Source organism: Sus scrofa, chromosome 15 (genome assembly GCF_054392235.1).
Source record: "Sus scrofa isolate SSC_HxYL_T2T_F1_AM1 chromosome 15, Sscrofa_HxYL_maternal_Yorkshire_Landrace_v2.0, whole genome shotgun sequence".
Lineage (NCBI taxonomy): Eukaryota > Metazoa > Chordata > Mammalia > Artiodactyla > Suidae > Sus > Sus scrofa.
In genome coordinates this window covers 150,807,135-150,817,787 of record NC_139397.1, presented here as the reverse complement: position 1 = coordinate 150,817,787, position 10,653 = coordinate 150,807,135, and the positions used below count along the sequence as shown (strand labels likewise).

The 10,653-nt window shown below is 46.0% G+C and overlaps 1 long non-coding RNA gene across 4 annotated transcripts in view; it reads right to left on the bottom strand.

Moving 5' to 3' along the window:
* Positions 1-350: 350 nt before the first annotated feature.
* The window catches only part of LOC106506421 (uncharacterized), a 67,241-nt gene continuing 56,938 nt past the window's right edge, over positions 351-10,653 (bottom strand). Inside the window, exons 4-7 of one of the 4 annotated variants that reach the window (XR_014829454.1) lie at positions 5,818-5,911; positions 4,962-5,090; positions 4,779-4,858; positions 351-878 (exon numbers count right to left, since the gene is read on the bottom strand). This is a non-coding gene — a long non-coding RNA (uncharacterized LOC106506421). The other 3 variants (XR_014829455.1, XR_014829456.1, XR_014829457.1) reach the window with 3 other exon arrangements.

Genomic DNA, 10,653 nt, shown 5'->3' with positions numbered 1-10,653 from the left:
ATGGCCCACAGCAGGAAGGGAGAGCAGGGCAGAACCATCGTTCCATTCTCACGTGGAGAAAGGCCCCAGAGAGGCAGGCTCTTGGGTGCGCGAAAGGGGCAGGATTCAAATTAGGAGAAAGATGCAGGAACTGGAGACCAGGTACGGGGCGCGTGGTACGCTGGCTTACCGCTTTGTCTCTGAGAGTTGCAAAGAGGCTTTTTTGGAGATAAACACTCTGACAGGTCCCTCCCTCGGCTGCCACTCACGGCCAGCGTGACCTTCTGCGGGGCGCTCTGCCTTAATTTGCTCCTATGCAAGATCAAGATGGGTGATAAACCCCACTCCCCTCCCAGGGCGATGGGAGCTGGAATCCGAGCTGAGCAGGGCCTTCTGGAACGCTGCGTGGCTTATAGGGAGCAGAGCGGTTCCTTCAATGACAAGCACCAGCCTGGAGCGCCAGGATTTATGAAGCTGCTTTGTTTTCTTTTTGAAGTAAGGCCAACTTACTTTTATAGGCGCTGGCTTCCCCAAAATTGGCAGATCAAGGTGTCTCTGTATTCATTTTTTTTTCCAAGTTCATGGAAACTAGAATAAAACACCCTTCCAAAAAGGATCCACACCATCTTTATTCGTACTCAAGTCTAGTAAATCAAAACCAGATAATAAGAGAACCCAAAATAACAGAGTCTGCAGGCTTTAGAAGGGAAACAGCATAAAAGCCCTCTTTCTCCTGGTTTTTCCTGTCGCTGATATTCTCAAGTCGCTTTTTCTCAGAACTTTTCCTATTGTAGAAACTGTAAGAAGGAGGAACGATCTGACTCCATGGTAGAGCGCTTCCTTTTCCTCTGCTGCGTCATGCTGGCTCTGCACCTTTTGTAACAGAATGTTGCCTGTAGCTTGAAATAGACAGGTAAGCCTATTCTCAGGGCTCTGACCTTTCAGAGTCCATTCATATAGAGATTAAAAAGTTGCAGAACAGAGACTGATACTTGTCTTGTCTGAGGTTTACAGGAACACGTGACCTAATCTATGGGAACAGCTGGAAGAACAAAGGATTCCCACACCGAGAAGTTTGCAAGGACCAGCCACCACACCCTCCCTCACCTTGCCTTTAAAAGTGCTTTGCTAAGAGCCTTCTTGGAGTTTGGGGCCACGAGCTACCTGTCTCCTGACATGGTCCTGAAATAAACCTTTTTCTGATCCAAACTCCTATGTTTCAGTCTGTTTGGCCTTACTGTGTGCCAGGCACATGAACTTGCATTCGATAACAACTCCACCATTTGCAGGTTTCTGGGGTCTCGGTGCTGTCAGACATTCCATCAAATAGTACAGCTGGGAAGTTCCCGTCGTGGCTCAGTGGTAACGAGCCCTACTAGTATCCATGAGGATGAGGGTTCCATCCCAGGCCTCACTCAGTGGGTTAAGGATCCAGCACGGCCGTGAGCTGTGGTGTAGATCGCAGACACGGCTCGGATCTAGCATTGCTGTTGGTTGGATCTTGAGCTGCTGTGACTGTGGCATAGGCCAGCAACTGCAGCTCCAATTGGACCCCTAGTCGGGAATTTCTATATGCCACATGTGTGACCCTAAAAAGAAAAAAAAAGAAAAAGAAAAAGAAAAAAAATTACAGCTGGCTCAGAGTGGAGAGCCACGGAGACAAGATTCAAATCCTCTCACCAACAGCAACAACCTTGATAAGCTGCTTGACCTCCTCGCCTGTGAAATCAGGTAAAAATGCTGCCTGTGGGGTTTGTGCCACCACCAGGTGAAAGACTAGAGTGGGCGCCCTCTTTGTCATTCCTCTTGGGGATCTGAGAACCTGGGCACTGTGTTGCAGAGATATCTATTTCCTTAGCTACAAAATTCATGGGAAAAATACAATTTCCAATTCTTTGGTATACCATGATGAGCCAAGCAGTTCCAAAATCCCTGGGCTGAAAATGCTCAAATACAGAGTTCTGGGAACAAAACTGGCTGCTCTAGGGTCTGACCCCTCTGAGGGGCATCACCCTGTGGAAGGGACCACCTTTCTTAGCACCAGGCTGCTCCATACACCTCCAGCACTTAAAAAGGAGGGGGAGGAAATGGGGGCTGCTGTGTGGGGTTCTATTGCCTTCTCCCTCCGAGCCTTCATTTTCTCCCTTTGGAGGTAGCACCAGCCCGGAAGCTGAGAGATGGATTTCATTCTGGATGCCCGTGGTCCACTGTGTACTCTGTACAGTCCACCCCCTAGCCTCATGTCTGCAGTGCAAATGCAGACAGAACAGACTCAGGTCGGGGGAGGGGGGGAGACATCGGTCTTGAGCCTCCTATAAATGGACAGCACTCCCCCCACATCCTGCGCCCTCCTGGACCCCTTCTGCCAGCCTGAGTCCCAGCATTTTGTTTTTCTAAGTCCCACGTTATTTGGCGTTGACAGAAGGGAGACCTCAGGTGGGAACAAGATCTGAGGAGCTGCATCTGTGGCTGGCAATGAGGGGGCGCGGAGGAGGGTGAAAAAGTTCCCACTCCCTGGGACCAGACAGCCGCCAAGAATTTGAAAATTGTTTAGATCGTGTTATTAATACACAAATCCAATAAATAACCTCTTGGGAGGGTTTGCAATTTTTAGATCTGAGATTCTTTTATACTTGGTTTGGGGATGGGAGAGTATTTAGTAAAGTTTCCGCTTGGTCTGCCCACAGTCCCAAGATGCTGCCATGCCAGGCCGCTCCCAAAGGAAATTTGCGGGCAACACGAAAATATTTGGGAACTGGAGGGCAGGTGTTGTGTATTCAACAGAGCAGCATGTCGCTCTCTCTCGCTCTCTCGCTCTCTCTCTTTTTTTTTTTTTTTTTTTTTTTTTTTTTTGTCTTTTTGCCTTTTCTAGGGCCGCTCCCACAGCATATGGAGGTTCCCAGGTTAGGGGTCCAATTGGAGCTGTAGCCTCCGCCTATGCCAGAGCCACAGCAATGCAGGATCCGAGCTGCGTCTGCGACCTACACCACAGCTCACGGCAACGCTGGATCCTTAACCCACTGAGCAAGGCCAGGGATCGAACCCGCAACTTCATGGTTCCTAGTCGGATTCGTTAACCACTGCGCCACGACGGGAACTCCGACGACTATTATCCTTGAAAACTAACTAAGATTCTTGGGATGGGGGTAGGGTTACCAGATAAAATATAGGTGCCCCATTAACTTTCCAGACCATCAATGCCCTTTAGTATGCGTCATGCCACATGTAGGATATACTAATGTGTTGTCATTGTTTATCGGGAAATCACATTTAACTGAGTGTTCCACATGTTTTTATGCTAAATCTGACACCACCAGATGAAGGTGGTAGAACTGGTACCCTGAGTGACCTCCTTTACCCTTGACCCAGCGCCTTTAGTACTTGTTTTGGGGACCGTCCCATCGTTTTGGCCGTTTGAGCTGCTGCCTCCTGTGCCTTACGGTCCTAGCCGGATGTTTTGTTGTCCTGCACCATTCCTAGTTCACGACATCACTTTTCTGCAAATTTTTCCTTAACTCTTAAATGTGAGCAAGTCCAAATCATTTTCAAATTGTAAAAACCCATAGACTTGGAGTTCCCGTTGTGGCACGGTGGTTAACGAGTCCGACTAGCGACCATGGGGTTTCGGGTTTGATCCCTGGCCTCGCTTAGTGGGTTAAGGATCCGGCATTGCCGTGAGCTGTGGTGTAGGTCGCAGACTCGGCTCGGATCCCGCGTTGCTGTGGCTCTGGCGTAGGCTCCGATTCAACCCCCAGCCTGGGAACCTCCATATGCCGCGGGAGCGGCCCTAGAAAAGGCAAAAAGACAAAAAAACAAAAAACAAAAAACAAAAAACAAAAAAACCCATAGACTTGTGCTGTCTTGGGGTTTTTTTGGTTTGTTCTACAGAAGTGTTTTTTCAATCTGTCCATGAGGTTTGCATGTGGTTACGTTTTTAAGGAGAAACGTTGAGAATAGGTAACATGTCCCTACCACATTCCGGCTGTTTCACATTGCCTTCTGTTTCCTAATGTGGAAATTGAGCCTGTTAAATTTCAAGCACCAAATACTTGGCCTGGTTGTGAACTGCCTGGTTGCATGTAACAGAATCCCAACTAGCCTCATGGGGGGTTTGCTGGGAGGCACATGTTTGCCTCGTGGAATTCAGGGACAAGTTCACAGGGGCTTTGGCAGGAGCCCAGCTGACTTCCTCCCATCCTCTCTCCCCACCCCTCTTCCTTCCACCCTCATCATCTCTGACCCCTGGTCGTCTGCATCCCTGCAGAATTATCTCCCTCACCGTCTAGTTGCAATGACCTCCTGGCTTTCCCAGCTCCAAATTTAGTTACTTCTCCCCCCACCCCAAACACTGATTAGATTCATTGGGTTCCAAGTCCAAATGATAGGGAGAGTTTCTGATTGGGCCAGTGTGGTGGGGGCCAGCCCCAGGACAGTCACTCCTGCGTTCATGGCTGGGGGTGCTGGGTCACAGGAAGAGTGGGAGCAGGCCGTTGGAGAAGGGTGCGCCTTCTGGGTGAATTTACTGGCGTGTTCACAGCTGTATCCTTGGACACGTCCTAGGGAAACACAAGGTGGCGGAGAACTTCCACCTCTGTGTGTCCGAGTCACCTCCACGTAGTTCCCTGTCACAAGCTCTGGCAGTTAGATTCTGGACACAGGCATGTTTGGGGGTGTTAGAGACACTGTAGCCGTCACTCAGAAGACACCTCAGAGAAACCCGTCCTGTTGACACCCGCCACCACCTCTCTGGAAATAAAGTCAAACATTCCCAACTCATTTCAGGGTGACTAAACCATTACCTGTTGGCAAGTGGGCTTCAGTTCTTACGGAGAAGGCGGAACTCATCAACGGGTGTGTTCAGAGGAAATCCGCAAAGTTGCTAATGAGAATGTAGTTAAATGAGTGTATGTTAAGTATAATCTCTCTGGAGGGTTATATAGGCAAAGCCCCCCACAGTGAATTCCATACCCCCACGTACCCACCTGAAGTCACAGGAGGCCTCCCTCAGCTATCAGGCATCACATCCTTACCCAGCCCCCCTTTTCGTCTATATATGCGTGTCGATTTTGATACCTCATTAATACATGCCTGTGGAGGCAAAGAACATAGCCCTGCACAGAAAGGAAAAAGTAATTACCTACCACCCACAGATAAAACACAGCCACAGGTTTTAAAAAGTGGGAAGACTCTGTATGTCTAACTTTCCCACTTAAAACATATCATGGGCATCCTTCTATGTCAATAAAGACACTGTAATGGCCACACAGTAGTCCTTGTAAGAGTAAGGATGCACCATACTGTCCATGGCTCTTCAATGTTGGATATTTTGGAATTTCTTTTTTTTTTCCCACTGTTGTAATCAAGGCTGTAACAGGCATCATTCCTCCCCCAGGCTTAATTTTTGCACAACATGATACTTTTTCATAGTTTATAATTGGGGTTTTGATTTCATCTTTGACCCAGTGGTTACACAGGAATGTTTTGTCTTACGTTTGTTTTAATTTTCTAATGTGGTTTCCTATTAATATCTTTGCCATTTTGCTTGTTTTACAGCATTGTGGTCAAGGAATGTGGATAATACTATTGAGGCTCTTTAAAGTGTATTGAGTTTTTAAAAGATAGTTAAATATATACCCCATTTTTGTAGCTGTCCATTGGGGTGGTTAGACGATGCTGGATTGTTCCTTTGTGAGAGCACACCAGTCGACTCTTGCCTCTCAACCCCAAGTTAAAAATTACAGTATTTAAATCCTCACTCTTATGTTTTTCTTCAGTGATGTCTTAAAAACCAAAGAATGATCCCCCTACTACTTATTTCCAGCAAGTTCCTTCGCTTACCCTGAGTAGCAGTGTTTTGTTGTTACTGATGTTCAGTTTGGCCTGAAGGTCTATAATCTTCTTGAAGAGCATTCTTCACGTGTTAGGTATTTTCCTGTAGAAACAAAATTGTAATAGGGAAGAACAAATCTGACTTCATATTGGATCTGTTTCTTTTACTTTAAAGGTTTTCTTGGCTACAAGTAAAGAGTGTTGCCTGAAGCCTGAATACATAGGAAGGCCCTTTCCTAAGGCTCTGACCTTTAAGGGTGTAACACTTTTCCATTCGTATAGATATAAAAAGTTGCAGAACAGAGAATAACATTTGTCTTGCTGCAGGTATACAGGAACATGACCTGACCTATGTGCACAGCTGCAAGAACAAAGGATTCCCACACCAAGAAGCTTTCAACAACCAAACACACCTCCTCCCCTTTTAGTATAAAAGAAGCCTAAATTGTAACTCCAGTAAGGTGGACACTAGTCCAGATCTTCTTGGTCTGATGGTTTTCTGAATAAAGGAATAAAGCTATTCCTTGACTCAACAGCTCATCTCTCAATTTATTGGCCTGTCATACAGTGAACAGTATCAGCTTGGAGCTGGTGGCAGAATCATCTGTTCAATTTCCGTTCAATGAAACACCACCATGTCTCATTCGTGCTTATTATATTTTTTCTAATACCCTTCATCTCCTCAGTCATTCCTTTTACATTATTCTAAAGGAGATTCTAAAACTTGCCTGATTCAATTTTCTGAATCCTGGCGGACTTTTACCTTTTCTAATCCCATTTTAAATTCTGTTACGTTTATTTTTCTCTAACCATTTCCTCTTAAGCGGGCATTTCCTTTTTCATCTCTGTCTTAGCATCTCCTGGTTCCTATCTTACTGTGCAGAGTCTATAAAAGGGGAAAGAAGATGACGTTTAAATGTTCCTCCTGTTTCCTGCAGTAAATTTTTTAAAATATGTTTTCTCTCTGTTGATTGCAACATGAGTCTGTCTCTTTCTCCTGCGTCAACAAAACTTCTCTTGGTGAGTGTGCTGGTCTGGGACGTCACAGAATGCTATCTGACTGAAAACACATCTCTGGGCTCCTCGTGCCCAGACAGTTACCCCCCTCCACCACCACCAGACTTGCAGCTGGAGGGCAGGCCCCTGCAGATGTACACAGACTGTGCTGGGTCTAAGAGGCACAGCTGTGAGTGTTGCCTTGATCGGCCCTTGACGTCTTCTGTCATTGGCAGAGCCCTCACATCAATACCCAGGCGTTCACCTCTGGCTGTCCACCCAGAGGGGCTTTGGCTGGGCTCCCCTGCCAAGTGGGAAGAGTTCTTCCTGCCACCTGGAATGAGACTGTGTGTCATGAACATGCTTAGTGAAATAAAATGATCCTGCTGAGGTCAGGAGAAGCCACTTAGAGACAAGTTCCTCATCAGCAGATTCCTGTTTAGCCTCCCTGAGGGTCACTGCAGTCAGGGCAGGGGCAAAGGAAAGCCAAGTGGTATCTCCACCTTGGCCTCCTCTCACCTTGAGCCCTGCCTCCCAACAATTGTTGAGGGTCCCTGAAACACCCCCATCGACCCCCACCATCCTCACTGATTTCTGGGGAGAGATGAGGGAACTTCTGTGACCTCTGTCATCTTGTCCCATCCATATTCCAGCCACAAGACCTCCCACCTCTGCCCTCAGTACTGATGGTTTTGCCCCCAGCTATTTTTGTACAGTTAGTCTTTGCCATCAGTTTCAAGGACAGAGAGAAAAGGTGGGCTGTGAATCTTACCCCATGACATTCACAGGAATAATAATAATAGCTAGTAAACTAATACAGTGCCACTTATGGACCAAGAACCCTCTTAAGCATCTAATATACATCAATCCTTTTAATCTTCATGAGGCAGGTGCTATTATATTATTCCCCCTTTACAGAAGAGGAAACTAAGGCACAGAGATGCTACGTGGCTTGTCCCAGTCATACAGCTGCTGAGTGGTTCCATCAAATCAGATTCAGTCCAGCTCAAGTCTGCATCCTAAGGCACCTATTACGTCTTTCGTCCAACACATGTAAGTGGCCCCCAATGTTCTGTTTTCCAGCATTGAGTTCCCCAGGTGATTTAAGAGGAAGAACATGGGAAATAGCAGCACAAGCTTAAACTCTGGCCCTGACAAACAATCTAAGAGAGGCCCCTTGGACCATAGGTCAGCTGTAAGATAAATAAGTTACAGAGACAAGAGCCTTTTCTATAAGAGCCCCCCAGCTCTGGGCCAGGGGCAGTCGAGAGATGCCGCCTCTGTGATGATCGAAAGGTCCTGAAGTGGCCTTTCCATGGGGTGATGCAGAGATGCTCTTGGCAAAATAACTACTGCTTCGCTGCCCATGAGACGCAGGAAACCCTCCTGCCTGCACCCAGGCCTGTCCGGAACCCAGACTCCAAACCTGGCTCCTCTTTTCACAATCTTCATCAAGCTCCACCTGGCACATTGTCCTTCGCAGGCACAATATAAAGTTTAACTTGGCAAACATAAAAAGTGCCAAGATAATGCTAAATAACCGCCTTACAGCTGGTGACCAAGGATAGCAGAGTGCTGGAAGGCCGTGACATTCAGGAGGGTGCCCTTCACCAGGCGGAGATGCCACTGAGCTACCTGAACACTCACTCCCCTTTGACGGCTTGTCCACCAGCCATCCGCCCACCTCCCCACACACATGCCACACAAGTGTGAACTTACTCCAGAGTCCATGGAAAAATCACTACCATTATTTTAATCCATATGGGACCCCTCCCACGCTGTCTCTTCTCTAGTTCTCAAAATGCCAACTCCATTGCCAAAGAATCCAAGTGTTTAGAGGATACTTTGCCCAATGAAGGCTATGACATCCAAACAGAAGTGTCTGTGGGGTTTCTGCGTTCCTTAATTAAAGATCTCCATGGAGAATAAACAAATGCTGTCTACCCACCAACATTTAGATAAGAGGCTGGGAATGCATCACCCTCTGAGGAACAGAAACTACTAAAGTCGGGAGGTGTGCGATTAATTTGGAGTATTTCATGGTCTTCCTGGGTGATCCCAAGCAAGCTCCCGTCCTTCTACTGACTTTTCCAAACCTGTAAACCCTGGCAGGGATATTAAGGTTAGTCAAGGAATGTCTGTAAAGTGCTTTGAACTCCTACAGTTAGACATTAAATAAACACTCAGTGTTATTAGAACTCCACTGGGGCAATAGAATGTTCGAAATGGGACTTTATTATAAATATACTCTGACGTTTGCCAAGAATAAATTGAATGGGCAAAGGCAACATACTTGGCTGTAACTTAATCCAAACTTGGCTTATTTGCCAAAACTTGGCATCATGATACATGAATAGAGAACTCCAGAGAGAACATGAAAGGGTTCTATTATTTGGAGCCAACTGTTTAGCTAAATCTCCATATCTTCCATTTATTTGTTCTCTTCTCTAAATTGCTACATTATAGAGGAAAGCAAAAGTATGAAATAAAAATAAAAGTCCCTAAACCTGTTTGCATTTTTCCACAATTAATATAACGGAATGCAAATTGGTTTATAGACCACAAAATCAACCCCGCATCGATTGACTAAGACGGATAGAAACCGAGGTTCTCTTTTCTAAATTCTCAGAGCAAAACTGCAGCAGGGCGAAGCCACCTCTGCCTGGAAACAATAACTGGTTTCACGGAGTTGATCAGAGAAATCTATGCCTTCAATCATATTAGATGTATTCTAAAGTCTAAACTCTCATAAAGAAATTCTGATTTTCCTTGAGTTGGAAGGAAGTTTAGAATTGCAAATTCGAAACTTTTGTCTTGCCTCGAAGCGAAGCGAGCATTATGACTTGGAGTTTTATAAAGACATGATGTGAGGCAATTACCATTACTAAGCAGCAGAATATTCTATGTCGGAATGTCAATCAGGGGAGAAAAGGGGTGCAGAGAAACTCCCAACCAATACTGGGGTGGGATTTCTGGAATCTGGTCCCCTTTCGGCCCTGCACTAGCCGTTGCGTGAGTGAGTCGAGCCCATCTCTGCACCTCAGTTTCCTTATCTGTTAAATGACAGGTCCAGTGAACTTTTCCTCAAATAGCAACGCCTCTCAAAAGCATTCCTGCTGAGGATGGGGCCAAAAGAATACATTCCTAGAAGGCAATAACCCCAGAGGAAATGTTTTGGAATAACTTTTTATTCTATTTTATTCTATTTTATTTATTTATTTGTTTGTTTGTTTGTTTGTTTGTTTGTTTGTTTGTTTTTATGGCTGAACCGTCCGCATGTGGAAGTTCCAGGACCAGGGCTTGAATCTGAGCCGCAGCTGCGACCCCAGCCACTGCAGTCGGATCCTTAACCCACAATGCCACCTCAGGAACTCCTGGAACGCTTTTTAATCAAACCCAATGTCTGAAGTTTTTCTCCCCCCATCACCTGCTTACAGGAAAAAAGAAAATGACTTTACATTCAAAAACGCCGTGGGGTATGTTTAGCAGCAAATCTCAGTCTTGGGTGTCCCTGTGTTTAAACTCAGGACTTATTTTAATTCTTGAGTCCAAATAAATACTCTGAGGCATGTTTCAGTTTGCTTACCGGGAGATTAATCCCCCAGGGGGGAGGGCAGCAATTGCCTGAAAAGAAGCTCAGAATGGAAAACACTTCACATGCTCTCTGGATGGGGAAACGGGGGGGAAAAATAAAGGTCCCCAAAGCACTTTCAACAAAGCAGTTCACTCGGGGTTTTTGTCTTGAACATATGCTTTTGGCAAATAAGCAGATCTTACGAATGGTCTAACTAAACTTAAGATGGAAAAAAAAAAAACACCCGCCAACATGGCCTGGAGGAAAATGTGGGA